This window comes from Panthera pardus, unplaced genomic scaffold (assembly GCF_024362965.1).
Source record: "Panthera pardus isolate Hobbes unplaced genomic scaffold, ASM2436296v1 HiC_scaffold_13, whole genome shotgun sequence".
In the NCBI taxonomy this organism is placed as follows: domain Eukaryota; kingdom Metazoa; phylum Chordata; class Mammalia; order Carnivora; family Felidae; genus Panthera; species Panthera pardus.
Genome location: NW_026526688.1, coordinates 195,816,803 through 195,842,220, shown reverse-complemented (window position 1 = coordinate 195,842,220; position 25,418 = coordinate 195,816,803). Strand labels below are relative to the sequence as shown.

The window sequence follows — 25,418 nt, the reverse complement described above, 5'->3', positions numbered from 1 at the left end:
GCTACCAAAAGGAGGCACGACCACATTTCCTGAGGTATCACATTCCCCAAAGCAACCACAGGTTAAGAGACACGCGATTTTACACAAGTGAGAAGTAATGCTTTGTGTAGAAAGAAAGTCTACCTCGATATTATATTATGAAGTAATCTGGGAAAGAATCCAAATGGAGCCTCACACCTCTGACTGTATAATGATTGTGCTTTTTCACAAGGTCGAATAAGACATATGGAATATAAACTTTGGTCTTTAGGAATGAATGCCAGAGTTTCTGAAATCTTTCCAAATGTAGAATGGAGTAGAACACTTCTGATTAGAAAACCTCTTGTTTAAAATATATTTGTTTTGCAATCTTGTTTATTTTTACAGGCATGAATTATGGAATCATGCATTCTTTGATATCCTAAGTAAGGCAAAATGAATTTATGCACTCAGCAAAGACCCAAAATTTCCATCCTAGTAAAAATGTTTATGTGGTTGAAACACCCCCTTCCCTGGCTGAATCATGCCAAGACTCTCCATGGATTTGATATGGAAAGACCTTTGTGTGTTCTGTCTCCCAGTTACTGCTGACCAATGGCATTTCTGTGTTCCAAGAACTATTAAGGATTTCTATGTTCAGGTATCTGTCACCTGGATCAAAATAGAGAAGAATATGGAAGCATCATTTCTTGATAGCCGCCTAGATCCCAGCAGTATCATGCAACAGATGATACTAAGATTTTTCAGTACATTTGAGGATCCAAGTAATACTTATAGATGAAGACAATGGTCAAGTTTCAGTGGTCAGACACTGCGGTTTTGGTCAGTTTTTTAAAGTCAAAACAATAAATAATCCATAATGCTAACTGTTTTAAACAAGAGGCACCTAAACAAGTCAATAACATGGAAATGAGCTTTAAACCCATAGTTGGAACTGTCTGATCTGTTCTATTTACTATTTCCTAAATGGAGGTTTTTCAATGCCTTAATTCTTCTAAGTGTATGTGCATGGGACTCTGGAGATGGAAGGACAGGTGTACAAGTTAGTTTATAAGTGATTTAGTAGAAACCATTGTATGAGGAATAAAAATAGGCTCTTTTGGTTTAGATTTTGACAAGCCCCTTTTGACAATTTTTAATTAGGTCTTCTCAAGAAGAAATAATTTGCAGAAATATGGGTTGGTTTCCTATTCAGAAATTGCCATATATTTTACTATACCACTGTAAAGGAGATATAATGATATATGATATATAGAGAGATATAGATATAGATATATGATATATAGAGAGATATATATGATGTATAGATATATGATATATGCTATTATTAAAGATAGGTTAAAAATAATATCTGGGATTATAGGGTAGGATAAAGTCCTTAGAGATCATTTAGGCTAACTCCCTAATTAAAAAAAAAAAAAAAAGAGAAAATTTTGGGATATAATGGTTAAAGATATTGCCCAAGACCACACAACCCTTTGGTAGATAAACTAAATTTTAAACACAAGGCTCCTGGTTTTAAGGGAGTACTCTTTCCACAAGCCTAACACGGTAGCACCCCAAAGTTTAATTCATATTTCAAATTTGTTGTTTTTATACATGTGAACTGTTTATTTATTCTCTCTCCACTCTAAGCCACTCATCTACATGTTGAAAGGCTATAAAACAAATCATTATCTAATGTAGTATGAAACACAGGGCAATTTGATCATGTCAGTGTGTTCCATATATTTCACGTTCGAACCACTGAATAACAATTTTTAGCCTCTCAGAGAGTTTCTCTGTCCCCTGACTCTGCCTTCAGCTACTTATTCCTGCTGGCTTTGCTGGCATTCACACTAGATTCAGTTTTGCAAGGTATAGACATTATTGTCTGACATTTCCTCCATGCGGCTCTTCTGTTTCCCAGCTGCCGTAGGACCATCTCACCCACGCAGAGCTTACTGCAAGGCAGGTCTCCTAGAGTCAGCTCAGCGTGCATGTCCCACACTCTTTGACCATACACCGAACTTGAGTTAGCTTCGATAGGATAATGCCCTAGGTTTCTATAAATTCTTGCCCTCACCTCCCATCTTACAGGGAAAGGCTTTTTCCCTGTGACTGGCTTGATAAGGCTCTATAACTCTGGGCTTCAATATCATCAAGCATGAAGAAGACTATTTGCCTAGACATATAAACTATGTCTTCAACCTAGCCTCTGAGAGCAGTCTAAGAAATATCTTGTCCCTTATCTGTTGAATCCATTGTCTTACTTCTAAGTTGGTTCAGAATCCTGGTAGAGAAGATGGGTGCCTTTATTTGTGATTCCCTCAACAAAAACAAAATATCAACAGTGTTCTTAGGGTTTTACCTATATGTCCAGATGATAATAATCTATTTTTCCATCTTTCAAAGTGCAAACACACTGATAATATAACGCATCTCTCGTCCATAACCTCACATTTTAAAAAACACTTGACTAATTTGATAGGAAAAGTAATATGCAGTGTGCTTGCCAATCTTACATTACTTGTCAATATTCTACCATGATTCGAATTCTAAGGACTTTTTCATAATACCGAGAATGTACCAGCTATCTCTATCTAGTAAAAGGTCAAGCTACCCATTGTATACTTCAAACAGATGTTCCCCAAATGGTAACCTGTACAAACTGGAACTCATACACACTTTTGCATTACCTGCATTCAGATTTCTTCCTTCCCAGTAGATACTTTTTAAATAATTCATAAATCATGTTTATAATCTTTTATCAATTAATAATGCAATAACTACAGCACAGAAATATTGCCAGTAAGTGGTTTATTGGTGATGGATTATTGTAGGACAATTTGGTACATGTAAAATGCATAAACAAATCTGCTCAGGGCACCTGGGTGGCTCAGTCAATTAAGGATCGGACCCTTGATTTTGGCTCAGGCCATGATCTCACGGTTTGTGGGTTCCAGCCCCACATCAGGCTTTATGCTGACATCACGGAGCCTGCTTGGGATTCTCCTTCTCCCCACCCCCACTCTGCCCCTCCCTTACACACATACTCTCTTTAGTTCAAAAATAAATAAACCAAAAAATAAAAATAAAAAAAACAGAAATCTCAAACAAAAGAACAGTCAGAGGAATGTGGATGTAAAATCATATCTTTGGGGATTTTTGAAATCTAAGCTATAAAGAGCAGCAAAAAAGATAACTTACAGCCATATTTCAATTGCTAAACCCCATAGATATGTTGATATCTTATATTTGATAGTTACAATACATTGAACATTTTCTCAGGACGAGTCAAACCAATTCCCATAATCTGAGAATTGTAAGAAAATTGCTCCATTTTAGAGGGAGAGATATGGAAATAACCACATAATAACCATAAAGCAATATTCAAGATCCAATGTTTCAAAGCTGGACTCACAGAAAGCATTACAACGGAACGTTTAGAGATTGTCAGATCTTACCCCCCATTTGAGCTTTTATCTCCCTATTTTGTCCAATGAGCCCTCAGCTAATCTGAGTTTTACATCTCCTATATAAAAACATGACTTACCCATTCATAATTCTGGCCAGTCGATTTCGTATCTGATACGAAAGGAGTATACGGATATCAAGACAGGCTAGAGAGAGATATCATAGACAATCTGTGACAATCCGTAACAGACAGCTTACAGATGAGCTACGGTTATTCCCCTTCCTGTATCCACACTCTATCACCAAAGGGCATCTGTTTCTTCCCCCTAAAACCCAGGTCACCTTTGTGACTCGCTTTGGCAAAAGAATGCAATGGAGGAGACAACGTGTCAGTTTTGAACCGTGGCTCTCAGGGAGTGGCATGCATCCGCTCTCTTTCTGCTCATTCTCTTGGACTCTTGTCCCCACCGCGTGAAGAAGTCCAGTCGAAAGTGCCAGAGGATGCCGTGTCACATGGAGCAGGAATGAGCCATTCCCGCTGAGATGCCACAACAAAACTGGTAGCTGGTCACAGCTGCATGAGCGAGCCCGATGGACTAGAAACACTGCCCAGCGAAGCCCAGTGCAAATTGCCAATCTGCAATCGCGAGCCAAATAAATAGTTGTTTGGTTAAACCATGACTTTTAGGGGAGTTTGTTACGTGGCAGCAGTTAGCAGATACCCAGTCTTCTTCAGCACCAATAAAAAATCTTCCTGTTTGTGACATTAGTGACCAGTACTAGCATGGAAGGCTCTGTCCAACTGAACAATGCCCTTCAAAGATGTGAGCTCCCGCTCACGTTGAAATCTTACGTTAGCGCCACTCAGAACACAAACTATGTTACTCGCTGGTCACCAGCAAAAGTTGATCCGTTACAGTCAGATCATCTCAGTGGTAGAATTATAAAGGGTAGAGCCGAGAATAAGGAAACATCTTTTTGCATCCAAGGGTGAACATCAGTGACTTAGGACAACAGGATTTCTTTGAAATTAATCACCAGAACGCCATTGCCTGTTGGCCAATACCAACACAGAAGATGAGATAAGGAGTATTCCTGTTACTCAAGCCAAGTGACGACTTAGAAAGTTTAATGTGTATTGCCAGGAAGATGAGAGACATAGCAAATGCCATTTGGCCCTTGCTTTGAGAAGTCCCTTCTGCCAGCAGCATAGAGGAGGCACGGGTTACGTGGAGGAAAAACAGCCTGTACGAGATAAGACAGCAAAAAACATTTGCAGTTGGGCCAGGTGTGGATCCTGTGGAAGGGGGGTATACAGAGTGGTCCTGAGGAGCTCACCCAAGAGGGCACCCTCAAGGAGCAAGGTGTCCCCAACTATGGGAAGGGTAATAGAAGGTGAAGGATTGAGTTGTTAGCGGCTGAAAGCTGAGTTATGGCCTAGATAAAAAAAAAAGAAAAGAAAAGAAAAAAGTAGGACTGAGGATATTGGATAGGCACTTCAAATAGCCCCCAATAAAATACAGCATAAAGGAAGGAATTAGCCACGTATTTTGAATGTTTGGGTCAAATTAAAACTTTAAATGGTGTAAGAGATTTTTCTCTTCCTAATTCTTCCCCTTCATTTCTTCCTGCTGAGAGGGAACCGCAAACAGCACTTAGGGATTGGAGAGGAAAAGAAGTGGAAAAGAGGGAAGCAGACCACAGTTCCTTCCCCATTCCATGCTTTCTGGTGTAAGTCAAGCCTAAGCTTTAAAGAGTAAGAAACTTTTGAAATGGGGTGAGTAATGTAAGGCTTGATACTATGTAGAGAGGCACTGCCTTTAAATATATTGGAAAAAAATATACTATTTTTTATTACTTGAAATTAACCAGAAAACTTATTTTTTCCTCTAATTTCATCCAAGTTTAGAGAAAAGCAACTCTAGTAAATTGCTTTGGAAAGACATTGGTGGGAAAGCATAAAGTGATAGAGGACCAAGTCCAGCTCAAACAATAAATTTTACTTGTACATAAGTAGAGTTTAAGTTCTAATTCTTTTTAGAAGACCCATGTTTAGTAATGATAATGAAATTATCTTAAAGGAAGCAATGATGTTACTCAACAACAACAACAAAAAAACTATGAGCTATTAAATGTCTGAGAGCTGGCAATTAAAAAAATAAAATGATAGAAGTTTATTTCCATAATTTCTAGCTAGTTAGTGTATCATTTTTCCCATGCAAATGAAGATATCTTGTAGGAAACCAATATTGTTATTTTTTCTTGACTGCAATATTTGTACACCAAGAGTGCATCTCATTGGGGCCTCTTTCTTCTTGACATTATTTTACCCATTTTATTGTCATCCACTTATTCAATAAGCAGGTATCCATTGTCCATCTAGTTTGCAAAACCATGGGACTAGTGCAGGAGATAAAAGGAGAAATCCACAGTCCCATTTCTCACTAAAAATTCACTAAGTGGTAAGGAAGATAAAACGGACAAATGCATCCATATAATTAATTGAAATAAGTAGCCAGCACTTGGAAACGCAGTGGAGGCTGCCTGCCTAAGCCAAGATGGATTGGGAGAAGACCTTTCGAGCTAAATTGTTAAGAATGAACAGAAAGGTTCTAGGCAGAGAACCAGGAGAAGGGGTCCTAAGAGAGAAGAACACTGGGAGTAAAGACAGAAAGACAGAGAACCATCATGGTGCATTCAAGGATGTCACATGTCTCCTCTGGCTTGTAAGAAGAGCGTTTGGGTCCAAGATAGAAGGGATCAGAATAAAGAGGTAAGAACCAAATCTTGAATAGCCTTATTCCAAAGGCAGTGAGGAGCCCAGCAGTGGCAAGACTAACTTTCATGTTTACATCCTCCTAAGTAAATGTTCTATTGAATCTCAAAGGCATCCCTTACCCAGCAGCCTCATGGCCTTATGCTGTGTGCCCTGAGGGGCACATCGTTTCTGTAAGTCGCCCCTCTTCCTGAAGGTGTGGGCTGCCGCGTTGCCCTTATTGTCTAGTTCTTGCAAACAAGGTCAATAATTTTGCGGAAGAGAGCTAAAGGAAGTAGCTCTCTAAGATCGACAATCATCTTCTTTTTTCCAGTTCCCTCTGTTCTTTTATAACTGCTCCGGGGACATGTTTTTAAGAGAGGAGAAGAGTCAAAGCAAGAAAGGAGAGAGAGGAGATTGCAGTAGCTCCCCTCCCTTAACCACAGTTGTGTTCTCCATGGTTTCATTTACTCACAGTCAACCACAGTCCAGAAGCAGACGCTCTACCTTCTGAAGGTCAGTAGTAGCCCAACACGACATCACAATGCCTGCCTCATTTGCCTCACTGTATCTCATCACACAGGCATTTCGTGAGCTCACATCAGCACAAGACGCAGGGTGAATGCAGGGCAATCAGATATTCTGAGAGGGAGAAAGAGGCCACAGGCACGTACCTTTTATTACATCGTGTTGTCATAATTTTGTTCTATTTTATTATCAGCTACGGTTAATCTCCTAGTACTTAATTTCTAAATTAAACTTAATCACACGTACGCCTAGGCGGGAGAAATAACAGTACACAGAGGGTTTGGTATTGTCTACAGCCGCAGCCATCACTGGAGGTCCTGGCATGTATCCACCACAGGTAAGGGGAACTGCTGTAATTGAAGAGATGACGAAAGAGACGCCAAACAAAGGCAACCTAAGATTAACATAAAAGGGAGCCACAGGTCATGATCTCATGGTTCATGAGATCAAGCCCTGTGTCTGGCTCTGTGTTGACATTGTGGAGCCTGCTGAGGATTCTCTCTCTCCCTCTCTCTGTCCTGTGCCCACTCGTGATCTCACGTACTCTCTCTCTCAAAACAAATAAACGTTAAATATATATATATATATATATATATATATATATATATATATATGGGAGCTAGAACTGAGAAAAGAGAAGAAAAAGAAAGTGAGAAAAGCAAGAAGTGAAGGAGAGTAATTGAGATTTGGCAGGGAATCAGTGTAATATTTGTGACCAGGTGGCTGGCAGAAAGAAAAGAATAAAGAAAGCCAGCAAAAGAAAGATTCATAAAGGAATATAAATATAGTGGTAGTAAAGAACATTTTATTACAATACATTATTAATTTACACTGCATTATTTAATACTTGGCCAACAGCACATATAGCACTTAGGTCATGTTTCTGTGGATGTTATAGCTACAACATAACAGGGAAATTGGAGAATTTATACTTTTCCTTGTATCTACAAAGGTCAAATGAACACTGGAGTGAATAAATAGTGTTTGCCAGTGCACAAGTGGTCAGTGCTGATATGGAAAACTCCTGTTTCCTGACACCTTCTTTATAGTTACACACATGAGCGTCTCAGCAAATGTTTGTGGCTGGGAGTGAAGGGAAGGATGGGAAGCCACAAAGTAAATCAATGGTAAATATGTAAATAGACCTCTAGACTCATGACTTCCATTTTTAATCATGGCTACACAAAGTTGTTCTCACGTGGAAAAAAAAGCAGGAAATCACTTGAGGGAGACTGAATCCTGCTTCCTCAGGATTCACAACTTTAATCCACAGTTTCTCAACTGTGGCACTGTAGACACTCGGGGCCAGATAATTCTTTGTTTGCAGAGGGGTTCTGTGCCTTGTCGGATATTAACTGCATCTCTGAGCTCTACCTACTAGATACCAACAGCCTTACAACCAAAAATGTCTCCAGCCATTGCCAAATGTCTGGGGTTAAAATCACCCCTTACTAAAAACCATTGGTCTAAAGGGAACAGCAGTAGATCAGGCCCCAGGAGACAACAGATCTAGTCCCATAACTCAGGGTGTGACTTGAAAACCATTTTTCTTTCACGCCCCTTCCTCATCTGTCTAGTGACAAACATTCTCTCACTGGCCAAGGTCTACTCAGGCTCCCTGAATTCTTTTGCAACTAGTCCCGACGTTTGGGCTCTGCATAGCCCAATTTCAGCGAGAATCCTGATGAGTCAGTTAAGCCAGAACTCACACCCTCGACATCTGATCACCCTCGATATCTAATAGGGTTCCTCACCATCACCATCCTCTAGGTGATGTCTGATGACCCAGGCCTATCTTCAGCAAGAATCCTATTAGATGGCTCGCACCAGAATCCTACCCTACCCCTGAAGTTTCCTCTTATTAATTTTCTATTCACTGACCCTCACCTTGCCCCTTGACTATGAACTCCCTCTTGCACATGCTGCAAACTCACTGCAAAATTCCATCACAGCTGTCCTTACACCTACCATGATGGTCCCCTACCTTGAACAGTCTTCTAAACGGTGCTTTAACGGGTGCCATTGAATAATTTTTCTTTGACACTCGTTCCTTTTTGTAAGTTTATTTATTTACTTTTGAGAAAGAGAGAGAGAGAGAGCACACAAGCAAGAGAGGGGCAGAGAGAGAGAGAGAGAGAGAGAGAGAGAATCCCAAGCAGGCTCTACCCAGTCAGTGCAGAGCATGACATGGGGCTTGATTCCATGAACCATGAGAATCAACCTGAGCTGAAAACAAGCATCTGATGCTTAAACAACTGAGCCACCCAAGCCTCCCTGACACCAGTTCCTTTTTACGTGACCAGGATGCATTAGGTGTGAATCTTAATTAACAAAGAAGTGAAGATTAGAAGCGTGTCAAAACCCCTCAAGTTTGGAAAGATGCTGGTCTCTAACAGTCCTTGATGCAGAGAGTTTGGTGAAGACCAGGATCATGGGTAGGAATAAAAGTGATAGCTGGGGGTCATTGCCAAGAGCAAAGAGCAGGTGAGTATGGAAAATGAAGGATGAGGAGCAAGATTGATGGCAGTGGGGCCAGGATGGAGTGGAATCGGATTCAAGGAGGGAAGAGGAGAGAGTGTGTGTATAAGGTCAGGGCACCACACATGTGGCCAGAGTCTCATACCAGGTCTCATGCCTGCGCTGAAGGGCGGCATGGCGGCTGGACAGCGGGACACATTCCAGAATGCTCACCCCAGTGTCTTAGAAGTCAGACTTGCATTTCATGGTTCACTGCAAAAATTATGTGTTAAACTTAAGGCACTGGCCTGGGCCCTTGAATATCTCAGGCCATTTATTTGATAACCTCCACATCTGCTTCCCTTATTTGCAAATACTGAGAGAATACCTTTTGAATACTCTGAAGTATCTGAAACAAGCTCCAACAGATCTTGAACCATGGTAGGTCTTTACTAAGGTCTATATTACCTCCTTTCTTTCCCCTTGCTTGGGAAACACAAATGTAAATAAAGCAGAAAACTGTACTTTCTTCTAGTAAAAAACGGGGTGGCAGTTGTTGTGGAAAGACCGTGCATACATATTCTCTTTCTGCCTTCACACACTTGTGTGAAGTATTATTACCCTGTGTTAATGGACAAGAAAAGTGAGATTCAGAGGGAGAAAATAAGTTATCTAATATCTATGTGAATAGTTGCCTGAACTGAAAGCCACACCTGGGCGGGTGACACCAGAGTCCACACTGCTTCACCCACGGCACATCTCTACTCTTAACATCTATCGGGGTAGAATCAATCTGGTGAATGTTACTTGTTAAGATAGACACACTGTAAAAATAAAAGATGCTATTATTACTTCAAAGTCAGGAAGAGGAAAACACACCTGACGGTTGAGAACAGAGTTGGCCTTCCAAATATATCATATCTCAGAATTTTAGCGGAAGATTTGCTATTCTGTGAGCTGTGGGAGTAGCCAAATGATTCTGAAAACATGAAATGAAACAGGTATCAAATATTTGGAAAGCCTCCAAACTTGGCAAAGGGATTGGCACGCATTTTTAAATTCAGACTTTCATTCCAACTTTGCTAACTGAAGTATGTGGACAAGATTGCAATGGGTGAAAATACCCACAATACTGATTCTTCCCTTATTTAAAATGCAGAGAATAATTTTTGAATCCATAATACTTTCACAAAAATCCAAGGCAACCATTCTGTCTGACAGACAAAGCAATTACTTATTTCTTATGGATGAGAGAAATGCACTTGCATGAACAGGACAAGGTACCCTAGCAGGTGGTGAGAAGCAAAAAGAAATCTTTCTTCATCACAGTTACTATAATATAACATGTTCTGAAAATTTATTTTCACTTTACCCAAAGCAACCAATAATAATAATAATAATAATAATAAATAAAAATGGAAAAGATAATCAGTGAGTCCTTCTTGCATGGAAATATTTGAAGAAGCTCATATATCATAAACCAAATGTTTGGTCTTTTCTTCCATTGTCTTCCTTGGGAAAGAGGGAAAGTTGAATGAATCTGCAGTTACTTAAAATCATGCTACTTCAAATTGCCATATCTTAGTCTTTGACATTTTATCAGTGCCATGCATTGGAGAAAAATGGTCCTTAATAGGCTAATATTCAAAATAAGAAGGCACAAACTTGTCATTATTACTAGCACAATGGAAAAGCTCACTGGAATCAGCCATCCAAGCTATGGAGGAGCTTGAAGTTAATTACATCACCTTAGACAATAAGTTGGTCTTTGTGGTTCCAGTTATCTCCGCACACAGTTGGCTCTATTTTTTTGTTGTTGTGTAATGTCCCATTAATCACAGTTACATTTGTTCCCTGCCGTGTGATTCATCATCCTCTCCTCCTGAAAGGACTTCCTTTCTCCAGGACTCAAGATAAACCACTAATTTAAAGTGGCAGTGGCCAACCTTGCCCATCACAACGGCGTGGTTTGAATGAGGAGGGTCAACGGCAACATGCACAGACTCTAGAAGCTTCAGTCGATTCAAATTATCCCCAGTGATTGGGTTCAGGCACTGGGACAGAGATCAGGTGTGACAATTACAGGATGAACTCTCGAAATGGAGCTGAAGGTGCATATGCCTCTGGAACTTTTCCAAGCACCATTTATTTGAAAAAGATGACAAAGTGAAGTATGTGGAGAGGAAATAAAGTGTAGTGGGGAAAGACACTGGGCTCAGTACCAGGAAATGTGCTCTAACTTTTGCTTTAAAAGAAAATATCTGTGTGAACTTGAGCAAGTCATTTCATTACTCTGGGTTCCATTTGCTTAACAAAACTAAGGAAAAAAAGAACTTGAACAGGTGACATGTCTGATTTGACATAAGGAGACTTTCTTTTGAGAACAATCTCGATGAAGTTATCGTATAACACATTTTGAAACGTTTTTAAAGATTACACATTATTACTTGGGGGATAAATAGATTTCTGCTGTGAATTATAGCTCTTTCCCTTTCTGGAGACCAGAATTCAGCATTCAGCCAGCTGGGTCCCACAGGAGGACGGAGTCGCTCTCTGCAAATCAGTGCTTATTTTATTTTCTTCTGCTACTAATCCTAACTTTGCCAAACAACTGCAAATCCCTCTTAGCTCTCTGGTTAATTATTTTATGCAATTTAACAGCCTAAGGGAGAAACTGCTTGTCCGTTTCCCTCCAAGGCATTTCTTGAGTTTGGGTAAAGAGGACCCATTGCATAACACAAGTCACTAACACCAAAAGGAAATTTCCAGACTCTTGGACTGCTGGTGGAAATTTTGTCATTGCAAACGAATTCTTACCTTAACAAATTAATATTGTCGTATAGATACGGTACGTGGATAATCATTTTTACCACGTCAATTCTTTCTCTTGAGTTGAGGCATTGCAGAAATGCCCCTCTGATTCTGCCCCCTGTACTCGTCTAATTCATTCATTTGTTATAGTACAGGCCTTCATTTTCACTATGTTTTCTTTCCAACGTAGGGAACTTCTTACAGACAGAGTCTGGATATTACACTTTCAAAAATTCAGTGCTAGCATAATTCCTAGACAGGGCATTTAATAAACGTTTCAGGCGACAATGGTGTACTGTCCAGGGCAGTGTTGATGGAGGAGTATGTATTTTCCACCCCTGCAGCCCCTCCCTGGGGTCTTAGGACAGTCTCCTCATTGTCACTTCTTTGACTTCGGGGAAATAATAATAGCTACAATTATAAGTTGTCTAAGTTGTGCTCTGGGCCGCACAGGCCTCATTTATAACTTCATAACATTTGTGCAAAGCAGCTGCTTCCACATCCCTTTTATATGTGAGAAGACTTGGGCTTGGAGAAGCTAAACCATGGGCACAAAGCCATGTACCTGCTAGACACCTGGGTGATCAGTCCCCCCCCCCCCCCCCGTCTACACACATTCCATAACTTAGTGCTTGCTAAAGCATATTAACCTGTAGACTTCTGATTACCTGGAATTGTGGACTCAGTCTATGTGGGGCTCCGAGGAAATCATTTGCCATGGCTCTTTCTTATAGACAATGTGTCAGGTACCATAAGTTTTTAAATTAAGAACTGATTAAGATGAAGGGAGCATGGGGAATATTTGGACCAAACAAGAATGGGCTGTATGCGGCATTTAAAAACCAGTCTGTACCTTCATAAAGGTGAGTGCTTCTCAAGCAGGGGCAATTTTGTGCCTCCCAAGACATTTGGCAATGTCTGGGGCATTTTTTAAGTTTAATAACAAAATGGGGGGGGGGAATGAATGCTGTTGGCATCTCATGCATAAAGGCAAAGATGCTGTTAAATAACCTAAAATGCACAAGACAATCAATTATCTGGCCCAAAATGCCAACTTGTGCCAAAGTTGGAAAAACCTGTTACAGTCAGATAATAATGAATTATAAAATGTAATTGGAGAAAATTGCGCACACATTAAGAATAACAACCAAGGCCGTTTACCTAGAGAAAAATAGAAACAAATATGCAGAATTCTTTTTGGAAAAAAAAGAGTATAATTAATTTTCTTATAAAATGTAGGTATAAGAAAGAAAGAGGGAAAAAAATATAGCTCATTCTAGGATAGAGAAACTTAACACAGGAGCCCCCTCATATCTGTGGCTCTGCTTTCCACGGTTTCAGTGACTCGTGGTCAACTGCCCTCCAGAAAGAGATGATGATCCTCCTGAATAATGTCAGAAGGTCAGTAGAATCCTAACACTATATCATAGTTCCTGCATTATTCACCTCACTTCATCTCATAACATAGGCATTTTATCATTTCACATTATCACAAGAATAAAGGTGAGAGAGAGAGAGAGTGCATTCGTATAACTTTTATTACAATATATTGTTAGAATCATTCTATTTGATAATTAATTATTGTTGACTTCTTACAATTTCTAATTTATAAATTAAAACTCACCATACATATGAATGTACAGGAAAACAACACAGTATATATGGGCATGGTACTACCCTTGGTTTCAGGCATCCAATGGGGGTCTTGGAAAGTATCTCCTGTGGATAAGAGGGGACTATTGTAATGTCAATATGCCAATTCTCTATAAATCAATTTCCACAACCAGGAAGATCCCATAAAATTGTTCTCAGAAATAGTGAAAAAGCCTAGGGCAGAAGTATGTGTGGTAACATGTTATTATGTTAGGGGCACAACTTGTGGGATCTTGCAGAACATTGTAAAAACTTTAGCTTTTCTCTTAGTGAGAAAAGCCAGCACTGGAAGATTTCAACAGGTGTGATTATTTTAAAATCATAGTCATGCAACTGTGTGGAAATTGTGTGTGTATGTTGAGAGATGGTGGTATTTGTTCTTAGATGACGACAATGAGGGTTACGGACATGGGTCTGTGAAGAGAAGTCTGAGGTTAAAGCTATAACAATATTTACTTTGTGATTGGCTCTCTGTAAACATGGGAAGAGAAATTATTCAGGAATGATTTTAAGTTTTGGGCCCACACACCTGCTACAGTTTTGACTCGTCATTTAGTGACATGGGGATAACTTAGACAAGAGCAGATTTGAGTGCAGGTGGAAAACAAACATTAGGTTTGGGGGATGTTAAGCTTGAGGTGTATATTAGGCAGTGGACAGATGCCACAGACAGACAAATGGGTGTGAAGTTCATGGGAGAAAGTAGGACTTGTGATCTACATTTGGAATCATCAAGGTTAAGACAGCACATAAAATCGTTCAGTCGAGGGGCACCTGGGTGTCTCAGTTGAGCATCCAATTCTTGATTTCAGCACAGGTCATGTTCCCAGAGTCGTGGGATCAAGCCCTGTGTTGAGCTCCACGCTGAGCATGGACCCTGCTCAGGATTATCTCTCTCTATCTAAAAAAAAAAAAAAAAATTTAAAACATTAAAAAGAATTAAATCATATGTATGTGTACACATATATGTATACAAAATATACCATAAAATAATATTTCTGCTTGCCTGTATTAGCAAAATTAAAAGTAAAGAAAAAAAGAAACAATCTATAACCTGCAAAAGAGGAAATATTGAACATATTGTATTATACCAAGCTAATGATAACTGTTAAATAATATTTTTCAAGAAGAGTAAGTAATATAAAAAAATAAGTAAATAAAAAGAATATTAAGTAATATATACCAATGCAAACAATGTGGTAGTGGGGAGCAAACTAATGTATATAATGTGATATAATTTTTAAATAAACTATAAATGTATATATATATACATTTGTATATATATACATTTGTGTGTGTATATATATATATATATATATATACAAATTTAAATTAAAATATACATACAATGTCTAGTTACAAAGAGAGGGAAAATTGAGATAAAAAAAGGAAAATTTAACAGTGAATATTACGGCTATCAGTATCTTAAACTTTTTATATTTACATTTCTGGTATCTTACACATGTTGATGATCTGAATGGTATCTTACACATGTTGATGATCTGAATAAAATTTTATAAGCATTTTAATGTAACCATATTATAAGAATACAATAATATATACTCAAAGTATTACTTATTGTTTTATTTTAAGTGTACAAAGATATTCATGCCATCAGCCTTAGATAATTCAAACTGTGTTCCACTTAATGCCCCATCTTTGAATAATCTCCTTATATTTCTAGTGTGGCAGTCTGCCTACTGCCACCAGAGTTATAAAAGTTTCATGCATCTTACACATTTTATGAAGAAATATTTCCTTAAGGGAGTTATTGCCCACACTTTGAGAAATGCCTTTGAATGATAAAGTCACCCTTAGGGAATAAATACATAATGAAAGAGTAGAAATTGGTTTTGTATGCTGGCCACCAATACTTGGCTACATCAACTACTCAAGTCCCTCCACTTTGTATTGCTATAAAATCGTTTCAGTGAGACACAGTGGTCATTTTCCCATCCTTCCTTCCAAAAATAATTATTGTATTACTGATATGTGACAAGCGCCACTGGTTGTGGGTAATAAAATGGAATAAGATTTACTTCCTGCCTGCAGAAGAGAGACAAGCATACAGACAATGACAACAGAGCATGGCAAGTGCTAGAATACAGGTATATACAAGATGCTTGGTACGAAAGCACAGTTGCCTAAACAGGTTTGGGAGGGAGGTGAGGGAGATCAAGAACACTTCTCTGAGGATGTGATACTGTAGCAGAAGCATGAAAGGCTAGTAGGAATTAGACAAATATTATAATGAGGAGAATGTGCGGAGACAAGAGTAGGGAGAAGAGCTCAGATGACAGACAGCATGCCCATATTATGCCTAAAAGATGGAAAGGAAAATGCGTATCATAGCGACACGGCAGGGCAAGATGGTGGAAGCTGTCCACCCCACATTCAGACAATAAAGTTGTGAACTGTGAACAACGTTAGCGCAAAGAATTGCTGTGGCTATCACGGAGTTTTAATAGCCTGTATGTGAGATTCAAGTTGGTACGTTAACACTTATCCTTGAGTAAACATTATATTCCTCATAGAAGTTAATTTGGATAACACCAGTTGGTAACATCAGCCCCTTGCCATGCGTACTTAGGGAAATGTATTCTATTTGAGAGTAAGTACAAAAGTTCATAGGGGTGCAGAAGAGTTCAAGCTCACCTGGGAGACTTTGGGCCTCCAAGGTCTTTGGTACTTCATAATTCTGCACAAAAAGGTATATTCAAAATAAACAACAACAGCACATGGATTATAAAATTGTAGAAACTCCACTTGGCTCATTTCAATCCTATCATCCCATGCAAACATTTGGGATATTTGTTTGTATTGGAAACAGCGAAACACAACGTGTAATGTTTTTATGTGGTAAATCCAGTTTAGTTCATGCAGAAAATTATTTTGCAGAATGTGAATGAAAACTATCTCTTCCACTGAAGTGTATGATTTTAAAATTGGTAAGAACTTTTTTTTATTCAGTGAAAAAAAAGTAAATAATGATTTTTAATGATCATTACCTATACCTGGAGAAAAATAATTGCAGAGAGGATATACGATGCTGAAAATTATCTCTGGATGATGTCAGTGGAAATGGCAGATTTCCAAAATTCACTCCTTCATTAAGGCAACACAAAACTGGCATAAATTGTCATAATCAAATTTTTCAGGACTCTGGAAAGTAACCAAAAGCTTTCAGGAATATCAGATTGTTTATTCAAGAAAAAGGGCTCATTCTTTTTAGGAACTGTGAGACTCATGGTGTCCTAACTTGCCCTTGTCCTATTTTCTGTTGTCCAGTTCTATGATGACCTTAAAAATCAACAGCTTGCTATCGTGGTAGTGGAATTGGGTTGGAATTCCTTCAACCTCCTTCTCAAAGTATTGACATTTGACTAGTCTACTGTTTCCTTAGAAGACCCCACATGAACTGCCTTCATTTGACTGCACTCAGAGTTTACTCACTGTGAAAAAGTCTTTTCCCTGAGGACTGTCAAAAACATACACAGGAAATTGTGTAACTTCCTAGGGAAGTGTTCCTACATTTAACTTCACAGTTTCCTAGGGCAGTGGGTAACAGTTGAGGCAAACAAAAAACTAATGAAAAAGCTTTAAAAGGAAAGACTGGTGAATGAGATAGGCAGGGGGCCTTGAAAAGCTTTGACATATTCCTGGAAATGACATGTGTAGGGCTGTGTTCATGTTCGGAAATTTCCACATGTTCTTCTGGAAAGATTCCAACTCTCATCTTACCTACATTTGAGGCTCTGCAGAAGTAAGGGAGTGATTTATAAGGCAAAAGTGTCAAGTGTCTAACTGAATATTTAAGGTATGCACAAACATGCATACAGAGCTTCTTGACAAAGTCTGGGATACTCACTGGTTACAGGCCTTTAAGGATATCTCTGTACAATAACTAGCTGACTACTAAGTTAATAGAAGAGAAATTTCAGTGGTCATACATGACAAAGAATGCAGACTTTAAAGAATTGGCTCAGTGGGGCGCCTGGGTGGCTCAGTCGGTTAAGCGGCCGACTTCGGCTCAGGTCATGATTTCACGTTCTGTGAGTTCGAGCCCTGCGTCGGGCTCTGTGCTGACAGCTCAGAGCCTGGAGCCTGTTTCAGATTCTGTGTCTCCCTCTCTCTGACCCTCCCCCGTTCATGCTCTGTCTCTCTCTGTCTCAAAAATAAACGTTAAAAAAAATTTTTTTTTAAAGAATTGGCTCAGAAAAATCATTAAACAAACAAAGAGCAAACAACAGCAACAACACATCATGGGGAGAGGAGGGTCTGATTTGCAGAATTGCCATCTTATATTATTTTAAACATCTGTTTTATTTTTTAACAAAAATTTATGAGCTATGAAAGAAACAACAGAGCATAGCCTATCCACAAGAAAAGAAAAATCAATTAGTGGAAATGGTACCTGAGGAAGTCCAGGCATTGGACTCACTAGACAGACATGACATAGGCAACCTTGTCTAAAGAACTAGTTAAGGGTGCTTGGGAGGCTCAGTCAGTTGAGAGTCCCACTCTTGATTTCAGCTCAGGTCATGATCCCAGAATCATGGGATCAAGTCCTGCATTGGGGTCCACACTGGGTGTGGAGCCTACTTAAGATTTTCTCTCTCTCTCTCTCTCTCTCTCTCTCTCTCTCTCTCTCTCCCTCTTGCTCTTCTCCTCTGCCCCTCTCCCTCTCTAAAAAAATAAAGAAATTACTAGAAGAAAGTATTAGAATGATGTTTTAACCAAATAAAAAATCACTAAAAAAATAGGAATTAGAAAACAAAAAGCACTAAACAGAAATTCTGGAGTTGAAAATACAGTAACTGAAATGAAAGAGTCACGAGAGGGGCTCCACAACATATTGTAGCAAGTGAAAGAAAGGACCCACAACCATGAAGATGTTATATGGAGATTATCCAGTCTGAAGAACAGAAAGAAAAAAAAAGGATGAAGAAAAATATAGAGACACAGAAACATGTGGGACATTATCAAGCACACCACATTCATAGAAAGGAGTTTCCAGAGTCTCATAGGAAATGAAAAGGAGAAAGAAAATGAAGGGAATGTGTGAAGAAATAAAGTCCACTTTTTAAACTGGATGAAAAACTCTTACCTACACACCCACAGTGGTCAGTGAAATTCAACTTAGAAATCCATACTTAGACACATTACGTCTAATCAAAGGCAGAGAAAATTTTGAAAGCCAGAGAAAAGCACTTATCATGTACAAGTGTTCCTCAGTAAGATTAACAAGTGATTTTTTTGACAACAACAAAAATATGCAGGGCAGAAGGCAATGTAATGCCATCCAAAGTGTTGAAAAGAATACATGGAATGTTCTCCCAAATAGACCATATATTAGCCATGAAAAAAAATCAATAACTGTTAGAGGATTAAATTCCCACAAAGTATATTGTCCTACTAAAATTGTATGGAATTAGAAATATACAACAGATGGAGATTTAGGACATTCACCAATATGTGTAAATGAAACAATGCACTCCTACATGACCAATGGGTCAAAAGAGAAATGACAAAGGAACGTAGAAAATACATTGAGATGCATGAAGAAGGAAACGCAACATATAAAAACTCATAGGCTATAAAAATATTAAAAATAAAACTCATGGACCATAATGAAAACAGGGTTTACATGGAAATATATAGGTCCTTATGCCTATATTAAAAATGATAAAAAATAATACCGGGATTGGTTTGCTAGTGCTTCCATGAGAACATGCCTGGGTGACTCAAACAACAAAAATTTATTTCTCAACAACTCTGGAAGTTAGAACTTCAAGTTCAAGGTGTTCACATGGTTGTTTCCTTCTGAGGCTTCTCGCCTTGCTGGTAGATGGCCACCTTCTCCCTGTGTCTTCACGTTGTCTTCTTTATGGACGTGCTCGTGTCCAAATTCGTCCTTCTTATAAGGACATCAGTCATACTACATCAGGGCCCACACTGATGACCTCATCTTAACTTAATTACCTCTCTAAAGATCTCTCCAAACACAGTCACATCTGAGGCAGGCAGTGATAGGATTTAACATAGAAATGTCTGGCCCATGAAATCACCCAAATCAATAGCCTAACCTTTCATTTTAAGAAACTAGAAAATAAGAAAGAACTAAGCTCGAAGCAAACAAAAAGAAGGAGATAACCATTAGAATGGAAACACAATAGAGAATGGAAAAATAGTAGAGAGAAATCAACAAAACCCAATTTATTCCTTGAGAAGGTTAAAAACCCAATTTGTTCCTTGAAAAGATTAAAAATTTGACAAGCTAGTTACACTGACTAAGGGGGAAACAACAACAACAACAACAACAACAACAACAACAAGAGATTACTAAAATCAGGCATACAAGATGATCCCCTGTTAGGACCCTTACAGAAAGAGGCAGGATTATAAAGTTTTATGAAAAGCAGTTATGTGAGACTTGTTTGGCCATTGTATAGCTGCATGAAGTGAACCTCAGACCTGGAATAACTCTGTCCATGGACACAGGAACCCTCACATCTATGTTGTGCTCATTGCCACATTTGAGCCTATCAGTCCCTGTTCTGGACTTGATGTATACTGCTCTGCTCTAGTCAATGTCTATGTATCATATGGCACCTGGCCAACCCCACTGAGGCATCTATTCTTGGGGGGAAGGAAAGGGCTTCTTTGCCTGCAGCACAAAAAGGGTTCTTACAGTGCTATCTCCCTGCATAGAGGCAAGATGGGACCCATTGGCCAGGAGGATCAATTTTTGTTATTTTCACTGATCTTTCTCTGTCCCCTCTATGTGTTCCATCAAGTGCCTGTGTGAGTCATGTCTGTCTTGGTGACCCTGACACCTGCAAGCCATGCACTGGGTTATTATCCTGGGGCTGATGTTCTTTATGGAAGACAACAGGCGACCCTTGCTCAACACGTAAATTCTATACACATTTGAATGTCAACAAATTAGCACTGAAGTAAAACACACATATTCCCAGAAAAGCACCAACTACCAAAACTGACTCCAGAATAAACAGAAAATAAAAATACACTATAACAAGCAAAAAAGAGTCAGCTATTAATCAAAATCTTTCCACCAAAAAAAAAAAAAAAAAAAGCCTAGGATCAGACAGTTTCACTGGTAAAAATCCACCTAACGTTTAAAGAAGAATTAACATCAATCATTCACTACCTCCTCCAAAATATAGAAGAGAAGGTAAAACTTTCCAACTTCTTTTGTGGTACCGAAATATATAAACGTATCACATAAGGGAAAACTACAGACCAATAACCCTTATAAATATAGATGCAAATATTTTCAAAAATTTAGGAGGAAACCAAACTGAGCAACATATGTAAAGGAGTATACATCGTGACCAAGTGGGATTTATGTTAGCAATATAAGTTTGGTTCAACATGTGAAAGTCAATCAATCCATGGAAGTCACCATATTAAGAGAAAGATGGACAAACTTTCACAATCATATAAATACCCACAAAATAAGCATTTGGAAAAATCCAATACTCATACATGATAAAAATACTCAGTAAGCTAGGATTTTTTAAATGTTTTAATTAATTTATTAACTTTGAGAGAGAGAGAGAGAGAGAAAACACAAGCAGGGGAAGAGCAGAAAGAGAGAGAGGGAGAACAGAGAGAGGCTCCACACTGTCATTGCAGAGCCGCAAATGGGGCTCAACCCTACAAACCATGAGATCATGACCTGAGCCAAGAGTCAGATGCTTAACCAACTTGGCCACGCAGGTGCCCCTCAGTAAACTAGGAATAAAAGGAAACTCCCTTAACCTGATAAGGGGCATCTATGAAAAATCCACACTTAACATCAGACTTCACAGTAGAAGATTGAGATCTTTCTCCACCATAAGGATCAAGACAAGGATTTCTGCTCCCATCCCTTCTATTCCACTTTGTACTGGAAGTTCTAGACAGCAATTATGACTTTGGGTTTTATGAAATAAATTTTTAATTATTATACTAAAGCGTCAGAAACAAAAAGGAAAAAAAATACTAGATAAATTGGCTCTAACAAAACTAAAATCTTAAGTGCTTGAACAGATAACATCAAGAAGGCAAAAAGATAACAAACAAAATTAAAGAATGTATTTTCAACTTATATATTTAATGAGCATCTAGTGTCCCGAATATATATGAATAACATTTAAAACTCAAGAATAAAAAGACAAATCACCAATTAGAAAGTGGGCAAAGAGTTGAATAGACATTTTTCTAAAGAAAATCCACAAATGCCCAAGAACTACATGAAAGAATGCTTGACATCATTATTTGCTACAGAAATGAAAATCAAAACCAAAATGAGATACCATTTCATGAACACTAGAATGACTACAATGGACAAGATGAACACTAACAAGTGTTGGAGGGGATGTAAAGAATTTGAAATAAAATTTGTAAAGACTTTTGGAATGAAAACTGCAGCTACTTTGGAAAACAGCTTGGCATTTCCTCAAAATACTAGACATAGAGGTACTATCTGAAAGCAATTGCACCTGTAGGTGTATATCCAAAATACATGAAAACGTACATCCACACCAAAACTTGTACACAGACACATAGAAGCATCATTTATAATAGCCGATAAGTGGAACAATCTTAATAGTTATCAACGGAGTAATAGATAAACAACATATAAAAAACTCCACAAAATAGAGTATTATTCCATTATAGAAAAGGATAAAGTCCTGGTGCCTGCTTTTGTACATGAACGATGAAGGCATTATGCAAAGCGAAAGAAGTCAGACATAAAAGGTCACACCTGGTATGACTCCATTTACAGAAAATGTGCAGAATAGGCAAATCCTTAGTGACAGAAAGTAGATTAGTTGTTTCCAGGAGTCGGGAGAGGGGGGAATGGGGTGTGACTACCGATGACTATGTAGTCGTTTCTGTAGTTTCTTTTTGGAGCGATGAAAAGTTTCTAGAATTAGATTATACTGACGGTTACACTTTCAAAGGGTGAATATTACTCTGTGGGAATTGAAAGAGAAAGAGAAGAAAAGGATCTGCCCCACATGTCATATACTCTAGGAATGCCGTGGATACCGCCTGTCACATCATGCCTGAACTTGCTTGTCTCACCTCTTGCTTCAGTCAGCTTTGGCCTCTCAACAGACTGTCATGAGGGCAGTTGTCACTTACTTATGGAATGCACCATCTGGATACACATTAGTAGATACATAATGAGTTGTCCAGGGAAAATGTGTTTATTTTTATTGGAAATAATTCAAATCGCCCAAGCCATAAACATGAGTGTGTGACATCTTCCTTGTTGGCACTAACTTGCTCCTATGCTCCCACCCTATCATGTTCCATGAACTTGGTTGACCATCACAAGCCAGTAGTCGGATACCCTCGGCTCGTCCCCCTTGATGACACAGCATACCCTAACCGTTGTTCTTAATATGATGTTCACGGTCATCAAGTTTAGTTATTGGCCTAAAATAATCTAAAATAAATATCGTTATGATCTAATCCATAATTATATTGTGATTGAGGATAAGAGAAATTAAGTTTAAAATCAGTATAAAAAGGATAGCATGGGGACTATAATCAATAATATTGTGATAACTTTGTATTGTAACAGATGATAACCACACTTATCATGGTGGCCTCAACTACATTATATGTAACTGTCAAGTCACTATGTCATACACTTGCAACAAATCCAATATTGTATATTAACTATGCTTCTATTAAAAATGTGTAAATCAATGAATTTCCTACCATATATGATGTTTCTTTTTTAAATTTTTTATAACATTTATTCATTTTGGAGAGACACAGAGAGACAGGGCAAGAGCGGGGGAGAGTCAGAGACAGGAGACACAGAGTCCGAAGCAGGCTCCAGGCTCTGAGCTGTCAGCACAGAGCCCAGCGCGGGGCTCGAACCCACGAACCGTGAGATCATGACCTGAGCCGAAGTCAGACACTTAACCGACTAAGCCCCCCAGGCACCGCTACGTGATGCTTCTTAATAAATAACAGAAACAACTTATGTGGGACCAGCACAGTCCATGCAGAGCAAACAGCATGTGAGCATGAGATCCCAGAGAGAGATCTGAATGAAGCATTCAAGAAATTTGGCTTGTACTTTCACTGCACATCACTTCCAAAGGTGGTGTGCGTGTTTGTGAGTTTTCACACTGATCATGAAGGCCACGGTGTGCAGAATCGTATACTTAGAGTGATCACAGCCATTGGCAATGTCAAGTTTAATCATTTTGATTACCGCTTTTGTAAGCTTTCGTTGGGTTATGCTGCGGTAATCAACAGCAATCTGCTATTTCACCGGCCTCCAATAACAAAGGTTTAGTTCTTTCCTGTGTTACGTGTCAGCAGCTGCAGGTTGCCGTGGCTCTGCTCAGAGCCTCTTTGCACTCCACAACGCAGCCTTAAGAATCCGCCCTTACCTCAACCTTAGGATAAAAAGAAAGGAAAACGACATCCAAACCACACAAGGATCTGAAAGCTTCTGTGTGAGTAGGATAAGGTCACTGCTTATTTCCTTCTCCTTCCTGCAGCAAGGCATAGGGCCAATCCTGATATCAGTGATGTGCAGCCATCTCTAGATGCTGGCGAGTGGCCCCAGAAGTCACATGTCAACACACGGCATTGAAGATTCTCTTACAGTAGGAGAGAAAAGATAAAAATAAAACAACTTGCCACATCCATGCTACTGTCTCTACAAGAACCCGTCTCTTACTTATCTTCCTGCCTTTCATATACCACCTGTTTCCTTCCGTAAGGATATCCTTTCTAATATCCTCCTGTGCTTTGACACCTGGCATCTTCTATGAAATCCCCACAATCAAGTTTCTCCATCTTATTTTCCTGAGGAAGGTATTTGGTACCTTCTTTGTCTTTCCATAAATTGTTTTCCTAAGCCTTTATTATGAAATTAATAAATTGCTACCATGATTTCATACTGATTGATATTCTATTACCTCTGTCTAACCGTAAACTACTCAAGACTGGAACTATCGAAAGTTCTCTTTGGTACTTGGATTCTGAAACTGTAAGCTTTCAGTGTTTGCTAAATTAGTGACAGAACACCCTCAAGATCTATTACGAAGTTGGACACTTTATGTCTTATTTGATGACACTCTTTTCCATTTTTTCCCTCCTTCCCTGCCTTCTTTCTAACTTTAATATTAGCTGAGTGCCTTCTATTTGTTCAACAATGCAATATGGGAAAAAAATAATGAATAAAGCATTATTTGTTACCATTCAGGAAACCACAATTTACTAGAAGACAGAAATACTTGAATAAAGAGTCAGATCAACTTAAATCATGCCCAGATTGATGTCACCAACATGAAACTGAAATCTGACAGCCTCCATATCTTCCCAGCAACTCAACTGCAGAGCTTTTGGTATTCCAATTCAGGGAGTTTTGAATGGCATTATCTTAATTGTAGACTGTCTAAGGGAATTCTAAACAAATTGTATGTCAAAATCCTTTGGTCGTGTTTTATGGTTGACACGCTTTCTTATATTTTTCAGACAGCTGTCCTTCATGACTCATACAAGGAAATCATTTCCTCATAAGTCTATGTTTTCATGTTTTTTTTTTAAACTGGCCTGCTGACTTTTAAGCAATTCTCGTCTTATTATTACCACAGCATTCATCAAATCACTATTATCGTCTTGTCATCTTGTCCCCAGTGTATTGCAATTATCAGCAATGTGTTGGTTGTTAATTAAGTAATAAGTTATACTACAAATGTTAACAATGTGCCGTATCCCAGAAGGGTTCATTTGAAGGTGGTTAAAATAAGAACTAGTCATCTGAATGAAAATACTTACTGGTTGAGATAAGGAG

General features: G+C 38.7%; 1 long non-coding RNA gene across 1 annotated transcript; it reads right to left on the bottom strand.

The window, feature by feature from the left end:
• Positions 1-452: 452 nt before the first annotated feature.
• LOC109269800 (uncharacterized) lies at positions 453-6,611 on the bottom strand. The gene is made up of 3 exons (XR_002081275.2): positions 6,274-6,611; positions 3,515-3,581; positions 453-630 (listed from the first exon to the last, which is right to left on the bottom strand). It is a non-coding gene; the product is annotated as an uncharacterized LOC109269800 (long non-coding RNA).
• Positions 6,612-25,418: the final 18,807 nt, after the last annotated feature.